At 38.7% G+C, this 14982-nt stretch overlaps 1 protein-coding gene across 7 annotated transcripts in view; it reads right to left on the bottom strand.

Moving 5' to 3' along the window:
• The window catches only part of CADPS (calcium dependent secretion activator), a 492613-nt gene that overhangs the window by 353812 nt on the left and 123819 nt on the right, over positions 1-14982 (bottom strand). The window lies entirely within an intron of this gene.

The following is a 14982-nucleotide window of genomic DNA, read 5'->3' as shown; positions in this document are numbered from 1 at the left end:
TATTTATTTATTTTAAAATATGAACATTCAATCTTTTCTTACACAGTATATTGTCTGGGTACAAATATCTCTGTGCAATAACTCTCAAAATTTACATCATTTACATTAATATTAATTTTCTAATCTTAGAATTTTAGTATATTAAACAGTTGAACATAGTTCACTATGTTCAACTGTTCATTTTTTCATTTTAACATATCTTCTAATAAAAATCTAATAATTACATTAAACATAATAGTCCTCCTCATCACAATACTAACAATTATCATATTGTTTATATTTCTATCTTAACATATTTTCTGTTCTTCTTTAATAACCTTCTTTTATTCCCAAGTTCCATTTTTATTATCTAACCATTGATAAAATAATTCCCATATTACAGAATATTCAGTTTGTTCTTTCTCCTTAATTGCCAACATTAATCTGTTCATTTCTGCACATTCTAATATTTTCCTAATCACCTAATCACCGTCTATAGGTAGTCCTTGGATTTACGATGGCAATTGAGCCCATAATTTATGTTGCTAAGTGAACCATTTTATTAAGTGAGTTTTGCCCCATTTAATAACCTTTATTGTTAAATGAATCACCTCAGTTAAGTTAATAAAAAGGTTGCTAAATGAATCTGTTTTGCTGGTCAGAAGGTTGCAAAAGGGGATCACATGATCCCGGGACATTGCAACCATCATAAATGTGACCAATTGTCAAGCATCCATAGCTTGATCAAGTGACCATGGGGACCCAGCAATTGTAGGTGTGAAAAATGGTCATAGGTCACTTTTTTCAGTGGCTTTGTAACTTTGAATGGTCACTAAGCAAACTGTTGTTAAGTCCTGGGCTGCCTATATTCTCATTACATTTAAGCAGTTTCCATTCATGATATTGATTAGGAAAGGACAGAAAATAATCCAACAAGAAATTTTAAAAAATGAATGTGTCAGGTTTCCTAAAAATGCCCTAATTGATGCATGAGCATTGAGCCAAGTTTCAATACAAAAACTAGCCATTTATTAAGAGCATCATAGGCAAGATCTTTTCGCAGTCAGACCTATGCTTTGTTTGAGTTATATCTGAACTTCACCCCTGTTCCTTCCCTCTCCTCAGTCTGTATCATAAATCTCATTCCCAAATGAGGTGCACCACTCCCAAGCCTGCTGCAGTAATCTGAGATCTGACTTCAGCTGACAGTATGCATGGAATGCGCTCCCCCCTTCTCTTACTATGGCAACATTAATAGTTGACAGAGTGTCAGTTCAAAACATCTAATGTTTTGAAGTGCAACTAAAACAGTTTTAAAGGGCAGCATTAGGGAGGTCCAGAAACCTAAATTCTATTTGTGGCTCTCACTGTACAACAAGATGTAACCATTAAATGGAATTTGCGGTTGCATCTCATCTGTTTGCAGTTTTCCTTCAGGTGTCCACCTCAATAATGATGCAGCATCTTTTCCACTAAACCTAAAAGTAAGGCAGAATGGAAGGAAATCTGGAATTCGGATTCTGTTTGAAATCCTTACCACGCATAGGATATTAATACAATGGAGCGAGTTCAGAAGTACTTTAGAAGAAAAGTCTTGCATTCTTCTGTCCACAATAGAATTCCTTATGCTTGAAATTCTCGGCTTGGATAATTTAGAACTGTGACACTTGGGGTCAGGCTTAGATTTTGAATACAAAATTGTACATAATTTAAAATATAATAGAATAACAGAGTTGGAAGGGACCTTGGAGGTCTTCTAGTCCAACCCCCTGTTTAGGCAGGAAACCCTATACCGTTCCAGACAAATGGCTATCCAACATCTTCTTAAAGACTTCCAGTGTTGGAGCATTCACAACCTCTGGAGGCAAGCTGTTCCACTGATTAATTGTTCTAACTGTCAAGAAGTTTCTCCTTAGTTCTAAGTTGCTTCTCTCCTTGATTAGTTTCCATCCGTTGCTTCTTGTCTTGCCTTCTGATGCTTTGGGGAATAGTTTGACTCCCTCTTCTTTGTGGCAACCCCTGAGATATTGGAACACTGCTATCATGTCTCCCCTAGTCCTTCTTTTCATTAAACTAGACATACCCAGTTCCTGTAACTGTTCTTCATATGTTTTGTAATGCTTTAACTGCAAATGACTTTTTTTAAGCTTTAACCATAATGTAAAGCATACAAACAACTGCTTTAAACTTAATTTAAACTGCTGTAAACATGATTGTAAAAAAATTCGATTTTTGTAACAGAATTGTCAAAGTCTAGAATTGTGATGGCGAACCTATGGCACGTGTGCCAGAGGTGGCATGCAGCGCCCTCTCTTTGGGCACGCGAGACATCACCCCAGTTCAGCTCTGCCGTGCATGTGTGCACACCTTCCACTGGCCACCTGGTCTTCGGGTCTCTGCTGCGTATGTGTGTGGGTGGGTGGGGCGCATATGGGAGGCTATATGTACATGCACAGGAGGTGGGGCGCATGTGTGTGGGGCGGGGCACACACAGGACATGCACACATGCACGGGGCAGGTTGCATACACAGGGGTTGTGAGTGCATTGCATTTTGGGGGTTCGGTCGAGCTTTGGGTACTCGGTTCGGAAAAGGTTAGCCATCACTGGTCTAGAATATCTTATCTGATTCAGTTCAGTTGTCTCAGCATTAACTTTCACAGTTTTAATTCTCACTTATCATCTGTGGATTTCACTCCATATTTAAGGAGTACCTTAGGGGTCATGCCTAAGTGCACAGGCGTGCCTATTATCCCTGCCACATTTTGATTATCTTATTTTCTTTGTTTGAATTTGTCATTTCTGTTTGACGAATAAAAATAAATAAAATAAAAGGGGGGGAAAACTGGTCCTGTGGAATTTTCGTAAGGTTATCTCTAGCACGAGGAGCGTTTGCCTATAAAGTCATCAAAAGTTGGGCATGACTGAATGGTTAAAACAACAACATCTAGTGACAAATCTATTTTAATCAGTACATTCTTAATGACAAAACCCTGGACTTGCTTAAGCTAAATACATTTGTCAACTTACATTTGGGAACAACTGAAACCTCACCACCATTAATGCTGTGGATACTTAATCTCAATCAATCAATCAATCAATCAATCAATCAGAATAGAGCTGGAAGGGACCTTGGATGTCTTCTAGTCCAGCCCATGATCTTATTACTAAATTCATATTATTTATTATTAAGATCATATTACTATGATCTTAATACCCAGATTACTATGATCTTAATACCCATTTCCAATTACAGATGCTAAAAAAAGAGCCTTGTCACTTTACTGCAAAATCTCAAACCCAATTATACTAAACTCCAAATCTTAGACAACTGCAGAATCATTTGAAGGGGGGGGGGAGAAATGAAAATGGAAGGAATGCTTATCTAACTGAGAATGATGGATGGATTAGCTGTGCTCACAGCTCTGTACCAAAAGCTGTGTTGACTTTCAGAGCGATTGACAAGGAAAAAGTACACAGTTTTCTCAACAATGGCAGGAATAAATCTTGTAGAAATAAAATGAGATGATGAAAATTAGATTATTCCAGATTATTTGCAACAAGCCATTTCAGAGTTCCCTCCATTTGCAAGTGCAAGATATATATTTGATGAAATCTTTCCATTGATTCATAAACTATTCTCAGCTGTTTTACACTGTTGTGTTTTCCATGTGTTCTTAATAAATTATAAAAATGCTTTCGTGGAAGGCTTAGCATTATTTAATGCTAGATGTTGCATTGTCTCAGCACTTGCTTACACTAATGGAGCGTCATTCTGTGCTTTGCTATTCATGCTGGTTCAGTAGAACTAGAGTTCAGCTTTGTCTAGTGGTCTCTTCACAGCTTTCATTTTGATTTTATTTGTCTCTTTCCATAGAACTGCATCCCTACTTCTAGTCAACCTCCTCTGATCCCTTCCTCCAGTTGTATTCATTTTGAAAAACTTGATTTGACTTCCACTTATTTACTTTAACTTTATTTTGCCAACAAACTCACTCATCTTTGGCCATTAAAACACATTTATTTATACATCTCAATTATTGTTTACCTTCTGTCAAAAGGACAGTAGACCTCCTTGATGTTTCCTTGATACTAATGTGAACTGTTTGTTACCCAATCTTAGATCTTATATTTCCATTTATTAGAGGGTGACTCAGTGCACGGAAATGAAAAAGTGGAGAGTAATTGAGTGATTTAGAAACAGAGAGGGATGCATCATCTAACTACCTGGACATTCATTGTCTGTCTGTCTGTCTGTCTGTCTGTCTGTCTGTCTGTCTGTCTGTCTGTCTGTCTGTCTATCTATCTATCTATCTATCTATCTATCTATCTATCTATCTATCTATCATCTATCTAATCTATCTAAATAAAATCATCTATCTATCATCTATCCAACCAACTATCTATCCATCCATCCATCATCTATCCTCCCCCTCTCTCTCATCTTTAAAATTATCATCTTCCTTACCTTATAAATTTCAGTCCTGTGAAGTGCTTGGTGTTAATGCAAATATTCAAATTCCAGATGCTAGATGAATGAGTGTTTCCCTATTTGCAAACAAGCCTTTCTATGCATATTTTAATATTGAATGACTTCAGCCTTTCATTCTCTCCCCCCCCCCTTCCTTCCTTTATTGCATGGGTTATTTCCTCCACTCCAAGCAAAGGTGTCATGGAATTGGAAGAGGAATTAGATAGTGTGAGGAAAACACCACACTCTGTCAAAAGCTCCAGCATCAGAATAGTCATTAATTCTGCCACCACTGCTCTAGCTTCACAATGTTTTACTCTGAGCTTTTTTGATTTCTTTTCCTCTAAAGAAAAAGTAACACCCAGAGGTGGCCTTCCTGTTAGGCAGAGTGAGGTGGTTGCCTCAGACAAAATGTTCAGGGAGTCACAAAATAACAACAAATTGTTTTATATTTGTTATTATTGATTTTTTACTGACACAGATTGAAAGATGTTGTCAGATCTTCTGGCTTGGATACCAAAATGACCTCTCTTAGTTTAGGTAGAGTGTGTATAGGATTGTGGCTAGATGGATGACCCCATTAGCTGCTCTTCCTCAGGCAACAAAATCCCTTGGCTAGGCCATTAATTCTTTAGAATCATTGTTTCTCCTACACAGTAAGGATTGATGATTGCGGTCCTGGCAAAGTCCCTTTAAGCAGGGAATCTGCCCCGCAAAGAGTGGGAAACAAAACTTGCTTTGGATGATTTGAAGTTCTCTGCTCTGAAATACTATTTTGATTTGGGTAGGAAAGCCCAGCCAATGTGGAAAAAGAAGACAGCTAAAAAAACAAAATGGAGTAAGGATAAAAAAATAATACAGTGTATCGACAGGATCAATAGTTGCCAACCTATGGTCCCTGAGATAGTACGGGGAGCCATGGATTATCTGAATTTCAGCTTCTCAGGCTCCAATTACACAAAGTCCTTGAATTAAAGCCATTCATATAATCAATCAATCAATCAATTTAAATTTATTAGCCGCTCCCTTTCCGAATAGGACTCGGGGCGGCGTACAATGGAGTAAAAAACATATAACATTTACATAAACCCATGACATACATAAGTACAAAGACACACATGTACGGAGGAGGTTAACAGATACAATACATAGACAATTAAAAACCATTAAAATACCCTAATTATAAAACCCCATGTACAATCCAAATTCAAAATGTTAAAAACAGACAGTCAGGAGGGGTACGAGAAAATTACGGTTGAGCCAGGCCAGATAGTTGAAAGAGGTGGGTCTTCAGTTGTACACGGAAGGAGCGGAGATCATTATCACATAATGACCATTCGAAATTACAACCCCACTGAAAGAAGTAGCGTATGTCTGTTTTCACACTTATGACTGTTGCAGCACCCCTTGGTCATGTCATCAAAATTGGATGCTTAGCAACTGGCATGTATTTATGACAGTGGCACTATCCTGTAGTCAAATGATCACGACTTGTAATCTTCCCAACCAGCTTCCAACAAATCAAGTCAATGGAGGAAGCCAGGTTCGCTTAATGACCATGTGATTCACTTAACAACTGTGGCAAAAAAAGATTGTAAAATGGGGCAAAAATTACTTAACAACTGCCTTACTTAGCAACTGAAATTTAGGGCTTAGTTGTGGTCATAAGCCAAGGGTTAATTCCTTCCCAAATTGGTTACCATTTTTTTCTGAGGTTAGAGAACTGGAAAGCCTCTTCAAGGATGCACGATACAGAATGACAATAAAGGCTAGGGAGTTACTTTAAATCCAAACTAGCAGACAGAAGACACAATGAAAACTGCTTAATTTCACAGCACATGAACAGACTTAACCATAGTTTCAAATGGGAAACTGTGAGCATGCTAGTCCAAGCTTAATTCAAAAATAATAGACAATTCCTGGAGGCTTGGCATTCAGACAAATCAGCCATCAACAAGCACATAGAGAAATCATATTTACACACCATTCAAAAGCGACAATGAAAAAGCTAAAATAAAGAAAAAGACCATAAGACCTCATTGCCAGCAATCAGTACTTAAATAAGCACGAATTAACACTAAGATTAACATCAGACAAAAAATATCAAGCAGTAAACAACAGTCTAATGATTGAATCTTGTTTAATGATCTAGATTTTTAATGCAACAGAATTATGAATTGAACTTCCAATAATATTGCCTGGGTATCATCGTATCTATGTGTTCAACTAGATGCATTAAGTTGTAACATAACCTATAAGATGGCCAAAAGCAGCACTGCAACCCTTCACTCCAGCTAAAACTCTCTACTTTGAAAATTCAGTGCAGGGGTGAATTCCTCCCGATTCTGTGAACCAGTAGTAAAAAAACAACAAAAAGCTTCCGAGGATCGTCGGAAACTCCCCACCACCACCACTTTTTAAAGCATTTTAAAAAAATGCTTTAGAAAGTGAAAAAAAGTTGGCCACGCCCACACAGTCACATAACCACCACCCCAACCAAGCCATGCCCATAGAACCGGTGGGCAAAATTTTTTAGATTTCACCACTGAATCAGTGGGATAGTCAGGCTGAATTTGGAAATCTGCACCAGGGTTTTACCACATTCTGAGCTATTTATCTCAGAGAGTTACAGCACAAACAGCTTCCCTTGTTTTATTTGTGTTTTTCTTTCATTTTTAACACCCCCCAGTCCCACATTTTTTAAACAACAAAGCCAGAAGTGGATTGGGATGAGGAGCAATTTATGTCATGACTATTTTAATGCCAATGTTCTCCTTCTGACCATTTGATTCTCATTTGTTCATCCTGATACAGATTGCTAATATTGTTTCTGCTACCTTCTGATCCATGGGGGAAACTTATTTTCCAAAGCCTTGTTCCTTATATAGTGTACAAAAATGAGTGAAGATTTATCTGTTCCTAGGAAGCGATCTAAGCCCAGCAGAAGAGAGAATTAGATTTGTCACATTCCCTTTAAATGACTGTTTAATGAATCCACGCAAGATTTCTAGACTCCTCTATCCAAACTTCCTATCTTGCTTTCCTTTCCTAGCAATCAGTGGTGGGTTCTGGATCCTGTTGCAAGTGGTACGCGCATGCGTACTCACCGCCCATGACGCTCCAGCTGCTTGGCAGAGTGTCGTGCGCAAATGTCCCGATCGGCTCAAATAGCGGTAAGGAGAACGGGAGGGCAGGTGGGCCCTCTGGAGCACCATACCGGAACGGTACCTGGTGCTCCCAGCAGGCACCACTATGCCCATACTGGGGCGTACCGGTCATATCCCACCACTCCTAACAATTAAAGCTGGTAGTAAATTATGTGCTACAGATTCAATTTATTTGTAATTTGCATCCCACCTTGATTATTTGATTAACTCAGGTTCTGAACGTACTACACGCATCTTCTTCCTCCTATTTTCCTCACTACAACAATAACCCTGTGAGGAGGATTGGACTGAAAGAGAGTGACTGGTCCAAAGTCATCCAAGCTGGCTTTCAGGGCTCAGGTGGGACTTGAACTCATGATCTCCCACTTTCTAGCCTGGTGTCTTAACCACTAGACCAAACTGGCTTTTGGATACATTACTACAATATAATAATATCTTCTTTAAAAAGATATGAATTGGTCATTTTTTGTCTTCTGTCCTTGTGTAAATGCCTCTTGCCCTTGTTGACTCTTTTGTTCCTTCCTTCCTTCCTTCCCAAAGTCTTAAACGGAACAAATAAAGTATTAGGCCATTTACTCTTTTCTTCCAGAATACATTTTCAACTCTATGAATTCTATGAACTGATAATTTTTTAAAAATCTCCTGTCCTTGTGTAATGCCTCTTGCCCTCATTGATCTTTTGTTCCTTCTTTCCCAATGTCTTAAAAAGGAGCAAAATATTAGGCAATTTATTCTTTTTTTTCCAAAAACACATTCCCAACTACAGTAGCTACAAGATACCACTGTCTTCAGGTTTCTATCACAGTCTTCTAGTTGAAAGTATGTCGACTAAGCTTCAAATTGCAATGTTACAAATGAAGCTCCATCTGTTTTCATGTATGCCACCCTTCGATTGCACTGTCACTGGACCTTTTTAACCACTGTCACGTTTCTAAGCATGCTTACACTGTTGCAACTATTATCACTTCTCATCTTACCAACTAACTAGGGGAAAAGCGGTGGGAAATGGAATGTTGGCTACAAACATCAAGAAGACAAACTGTGAGAGCCAAGGACACTTCAGCAGGTTGTTGAAAACCTCAGAGACGCGTTCTCATAACAATACAATGATATTTAATTGGACAACGTGACCTGACTAATAAGGGGAGGAAGAATTCTATACTTTAATTATGTGGGATTGTGTGGAAATTACCTAGATCTGTTTTTGCCTTAACCAGTGCCAAAATGATGTACTCAATAAAGTTTTGCATTAAGAGATTGGATCATCCCAACCGTGCTTGCTTGCTTGGGTTAGTCAGTTGGAATGTTAATTCACACCTGTGATGATCCCGGTGACAAATTATTTGTCTGAAATGGTATAGGGTCTCCTGCTTGGTTGGTGGAGGAGGATTGCAGAACTTCTGGGGTCCCTTTCCAACTCTATTATTCTGTTCTGTTATTCTTTTTATGATTATGTGTATCCATTCCATCAAGCCCAAAGAAAGTCCGGAATGATATAGGATCTCCTACCATGGCAGGGGATTAGACCAGATCTCCAAGGTCCCTTATTCTATCTCCTAAAACAAACAGTAGAGAGAAGAACAAACATAGTATCTATCTACTGCATATACTCAGAGTCAGAATGGGTCAAAAGTCAGTTTCGACCATCCAAAAGTTTCAGAAGGGCACCAAAAATAGTGGGGAGAAACAGTTCTGGGCCTTTTAAGACAAATTAACATTTAAAAAATTGAAATATAAGTGGGTGACCCATCTCCACCAACTGAGCTTGCCTCAAGTATAATGGAAAGAAAGTAAAACTACAGCCAGTGCTGATTTCCAAGCAGCATCGAGCTGAATTTCCAAAGCTGTAATGCACACCTTTCATCAGAACTGTCTTCACTACCATTTAAAGGGGTGAAAAAAAGATTTCAGGGTAAAAGGAGAGATGTGTATGTGTCTATGTGTGTGCATGTATGTGTGGAAGGGGTATTAGAGGGAGAAAACATGGCTTAGAATGAGAGAGAAGTATCTTCATCCCATTTTAAGTCTAGTCCTCTCTAGAACTTGCTTCTATCCCAATCAACTCTTTCAGAAGTCATCTACAACAATGACAATGATAAGTTTGTCGATTGATACTTCATGGGAAGAATTTCCATTCACATCTTTCTTTCCGTTCAGCTGCCTTGCTGGTAGAAAACTGTGCACTTGCGTAAAGAAAGGCAACCTTACTCAGGGCCCAGCTGGCATATCTCTATAAACCCTAGATTTCTAAAAATAATCAGTAGCTCCAGGAAGCCACACAGGAAATGAACTGAAGAAGATGGAAATAAATCTACTGAGAGATCTAATGAAGGAGGAGAAAAGGTCTAGGACAAGCACTGATCACAGCAAACTGTTACCGCAATTGTTAGTTTTCTTGAGTGTTATCATTTTAATCTTCACAGGCAGCGATTTCTTTTCTCTCTTTTTCTCTCATCACAGAAATAGACCCAAATCCTTATGAAAACGTTAAACCCTTCCTCCACCAACTCTACCTTACTTTATTCCAAAACTTGTCTTATATAAAATGCCTTTTCTCGAGAGAGTTTGTTAATTATCGTCCTTCTCATACACATATTAAAAATAGCAAAGTAATCCTTGCATTAAGCATTTGCATTCTCACTGAAATATGTACTTCCAGCAAATTCCTAATTAATTGCTGGTTTGCTGGTTTAATGAGCAATAAAGGAACATAAATTAAACAAGGCAAGGCATCACACTCCAGCTTTGAAACTACCACTACAGCTGTTACATTTGGAACATCTTACTCTATCAAATGAGCTACCGCATCCTTATTTTATTGCATTTATTAATTTTTTATGCCACCTTGTAGGGGAGATGGGTGAAATACAATAAAATAAAGAAAAAAAAACATAAGTAAAATCAAATTTGGGATTCCTTTAATGACTATTTGTTAACTATCAACTACTCATTCTTTCCTGAAAATAAATATTATGTAAAAAAGAAATTTGTTTCATATAAGACAGGGACATCAAACTGGCAGCCTGATACACAGACCATGCTCCCCCCCCAGCTCCGCAAATGGGAAAATGTCACAAAACATCACATGATGGCAATGTGACGCGGTGAGTTTGACACCCCTGATATAAATGATTCTAAACTTTGTCCTTTTGTGGAAGTAAAGATAGAGAGATTTTTAAAACAACTGAGTGAAGAAGCTGCATCAAGGGTGAAGTGCTTTTTTGTTTTTAAATGTGTGTTTGATGAGAAACATCTAGCTTATAAATTCATTTATACATAAGATAAGATCACTTTGTTTTCTAACTTGTCACTTCATTATCACATTTCTGTACAGACTATGAAAATTATATTTGGATTTTCATACCATTGCTGTACTGTGCTCAGCAATGAGGTCTTACAAGAGGATGAGATTGCCAAATTATTCATGAGATTTCAATCATTTTTTTAAAAAATGAAATGGCTCCACCATGAGATGGCATGATTGTACCCGCAGCTAGGAAATGTTACTTATCTCTGCATTACAACAGCAAGAAAGAAAACAGCAACTAATGCCAATGATATGCCTACTCTTTGAAAACTTCATTCTTACAAACCATTAATGCTGTAATAACTCTCCAGAAACAATTACATAGAACAGTTACTGCCGATGTTTTGTCTTATAGATTGAGCAATTTTCAGCAAAAAACCAGATTGTGGTGGGGTTTATTTTTTCCAGGTGACGATATTACCAATACATTAAATCAGAGGTGGGTTCCTACCGGTTCGGCCTGCCATGCCCCCACCCCGAACCGGATCTATCGGTGGCAGCATCATCTTGATTTTTGGTTCTGCGCATGCACAGGCAATCTTCATTGTAAAAATTTAATTTTTTCCCTTTTCTAATGTTGTGCGCATGCGCAGATCTTTTTATGTGCAAATGCGCACATGTGCAGAGCGTGCATGCAAAAGTTTTTGCACGTCAAAGTGGCAGTAATCCTGGTAGCAACCCACCCCTGCATTAAATGTCTAAAAAATGTACACATCTGATTAATAACCACAATTTGTACGTGTTGTATTTCACTTGCTCACAATATTGTTTCATGTCGGTGCAAAGTGGGCCTCAGATATGCTGTGCACGGTGAAAAATATGGCTGAACTCAGGGTCCCTAAACTGGGATTAGGCAATTCCAGCATAAATTAGTGAAGGCACTGGGCAAATGGAGCCCTGACAGCATGGGAATTGAAAGCCAGCAATTGATGAAGTGAGAAGCAAAATTGAGTTAGAACATCTATCCTTTCTAACAAACCTTTCGCTTTTGTTTCTAGTTTTGTTGTTGCTGTTGTTTATTTCTTCTCCCCCCAAAAATCAGCTAGTGCAGAAAGCTCTTCCTATACTTGTGAGTTGGTTGCTTCAATAGGTCTTGTGAAGTTTGGTTGAGGGGCACTAATGCGTAGTGGCTACATTAGTAAGTTTGTGATTGTATTTATTTAATAAACAAACTTATATAGCCACCCTTCTCCCCGAAGGAAACTAATGCCCATTTTTCTCTCTCCACATATTTTTAAATTATTTAATTATAAAGTTTATTAGCCACCCGTCTTACCTCAAGGTCACTCTGGGCAGCTTACAATCATAAAAGATAGAAATTGTATAAGCTAGAAGCATAAATAAGTTAATACTGTACAAAAAGCCAAACATTGCAACCAGAGGTGGGTTGCTAATTTTTTTACTACCGGTTTGGGCGTGCTCACGCATGCGCTTGTGCACACTCCTGACACTTCTGCACATGTGCACACTCCTGACACTTCTGCACATGTGCAGAAGCGTCCGGTTGGGTGGGCAGAGCCTCCCATCGCCACTACTACCGGTTCACCCGATCCAGGTCAAATCGGCACCACCTCTGACTGCAACCCAATGAAAGATGGTGAGGGTCGGAGCAGGATGGGGGGGGGAGGTGGGATCTGTTGTTAATCTATCAACCACCTTCACTCTGATGTTTCCCCCATTGGACCCCCAAGCTAACTGGTAGAGTCAGGTCTTTAGGCTCTTACGAAAATTGGAAAGGTGGGAGAGGATATCACTTGGAGGGAGAGGGGGAATATGTTCCAGAGGGAAACACAATGAGAGAGTCCCTTCTCCTAGACCTCACCAGCCAAAATACTCGGGCCAATGGGCCGCAGCATGCCTCCCTTGCCGGCATCGGTGGGATGGGCCAATCTCAGTGGAAAGAGATGGTTCCCTCAAGTAGCATAGACTCATGCCTTACAAAGGGCTTTAAAGATGATTAGCAGCACCTTGAATTGCACCCGGTAGCAGATCAGCAGCAGACCATTTGTGGTTATATACATACAGGTAATCCTATGGCCACAATTGAGTAGAATAATTTCTGTTGCTAAGTGAGTCAATTGTTAAGTGAGTTTTGCTCCATTTTATGGCCTTTCTTGACAGAGTTGTTAAGTGAAGCACTGCAGTTGTCAACTTAGTAACATGGTTGTAAATTGAATCTGGCTTCCTCATTGACGTTGCTTGTCAGAACGTCACAAAAGGTAATTACATGACTCAGGGACACTGAAATCATCATAAATATGAGTCAGTTGCAACAGTCATAAGGGTGAAAAACAGGCATAAGTTACTTTTTTGATGCCGTTGTAACTTTTAAACGGTCACTAAATGAACTGTTGTAAATTGAGGACTATATCTATCTATCTATCTATCTATCTATCTATCTATCTATCTATCTATCTATCTATCTATCTATCTATCTATCATCTATCTCTCCATCCATCCATCCATCCATCTATAATCTCTCTCTCTCCATCTAACCATTATCTATCTATCTATCTATCTATCTATCTATCTATCTATCTATCTATCTATCTATCTATCTATCATCTATCTATCTATCCATCCATCCATCCATCATCTATCATCTCTCTCTCTCCATCCATCCATCTATATATCTATCAATCTATCTAGTATCTAGCTATCATCTCTTTCTCTCCATCCATCCATCCATCCATCCATCCATCCATCCATCCATCCATCCATCCATCCATCCATCCATCCATCCATCCATCTATCATCTATCTATCTATCTATCTATCTATCTATCTATCTATCTATCTATCTATCTATCTATCTATCTATCTATCTATCTATCTATCATCTACCACTGAATTTATTTGCTGGCCAAATAACTCTCAGCAATGTCCAACATTAAAACATTAAAATCATAAAAAATAAATATATTTAAAAGAATAAAAAATAAAATATAGTTAAAGATAAAATATAGTTAAAAGATAGGGAGAGAGGGAACAAGCTGTGTGGGAAGGGAGGTGGGATTGCCTCATAATTCAACCACCACCTCCGATATGATGTTTCCCTGTTAGGGCGCCAAGCCATCTAACAGATCTTCAGGCTCTTGTGGAAGGACAGAAGGATGGGATCCAATCAGGGTGGTATTCACTTACTTTCCCTACAGGTTCGCATATGGGAGCGTGCCTGCATGGTCGCTTCACTCGCATGTGCTCCATCCATACATGCGCTCGCCCATCCATCCATGCACTTTGATCGTGTGTACAGCTTGCACACATGTGCGCAGCTTGCATGCATGCGTGCGGCTTGCATGCATGTGCACAGCTTTCACGCATTTGCATGGCTTGAAAACGTGCCTAAATAGGACAGCCTAGAGCTGGGGCGGGTGAATGGGTGGGCAGGGCTACCCGCAATTTCCACTACCGGTTTGGGCGAATTGTTCAGAACTGGCTAAATATCACCTATGGACCCAATCTCACCTCAGGGGGCAAGATGTCCCAAAGGGCAGGAGCCACAGCAGAGGAGGCCCTTCTCCTGGATCACCAAGCTATCTCTGTTTACTATACTATTTTATTTAATCTATTCCAATTCAAAGAGAAGCAGTAAATGCTTTTCATCCCCATTGTTCAAGTCACAAAACTAAAATGTTCACTATGTAAATACTCCACTCTCCTGATAAACAAAACTCTTCTCTGATGTTACCTTAAGGATGTTGTCTACCCTAGAGGAAGCAGTGGTGCATTCAGCCTCTCGAGCCTTATAAAAGCTAATTGAATTAGTTTTTAATGTGATGGGAGGAAAAACACATGGGGAGCAATTGTTCATGTAAGTAATGAAAGTAAATTAATACCCATACGAAACCAAATCTTGCTTTCTCCTGACCCTAATCACTTTTTTAGAATGTAGCTCCTGTTTATTCACTTTTTGATATATCTACAAATCCATATAAATAAGACATTTGTTAGGAAAAATGAACATGAAATGGATACAAATATTTATGCAGTCTTTTTTAAAAAAAAAATCTGAGATTGACATACAATAAAATAGGAGGAATTGAAAAGATATAAATAGA

The sequence above is a fragment of the Natrix helvetica genome (assembly GCF_964273705.1).
Source record: "Natrix helvetica genome assembly, chromosome: 1".
NCBI lineage: Eukaryota > Metazoa > Chordata > Lepidosauria > Squamata > Natricidae > Natrix > Natrix helvetica.
Note: the sequence above shows the minus strand (reverse complement) of the source record. Positions and strands in the feature narration are given on the sequence as shown.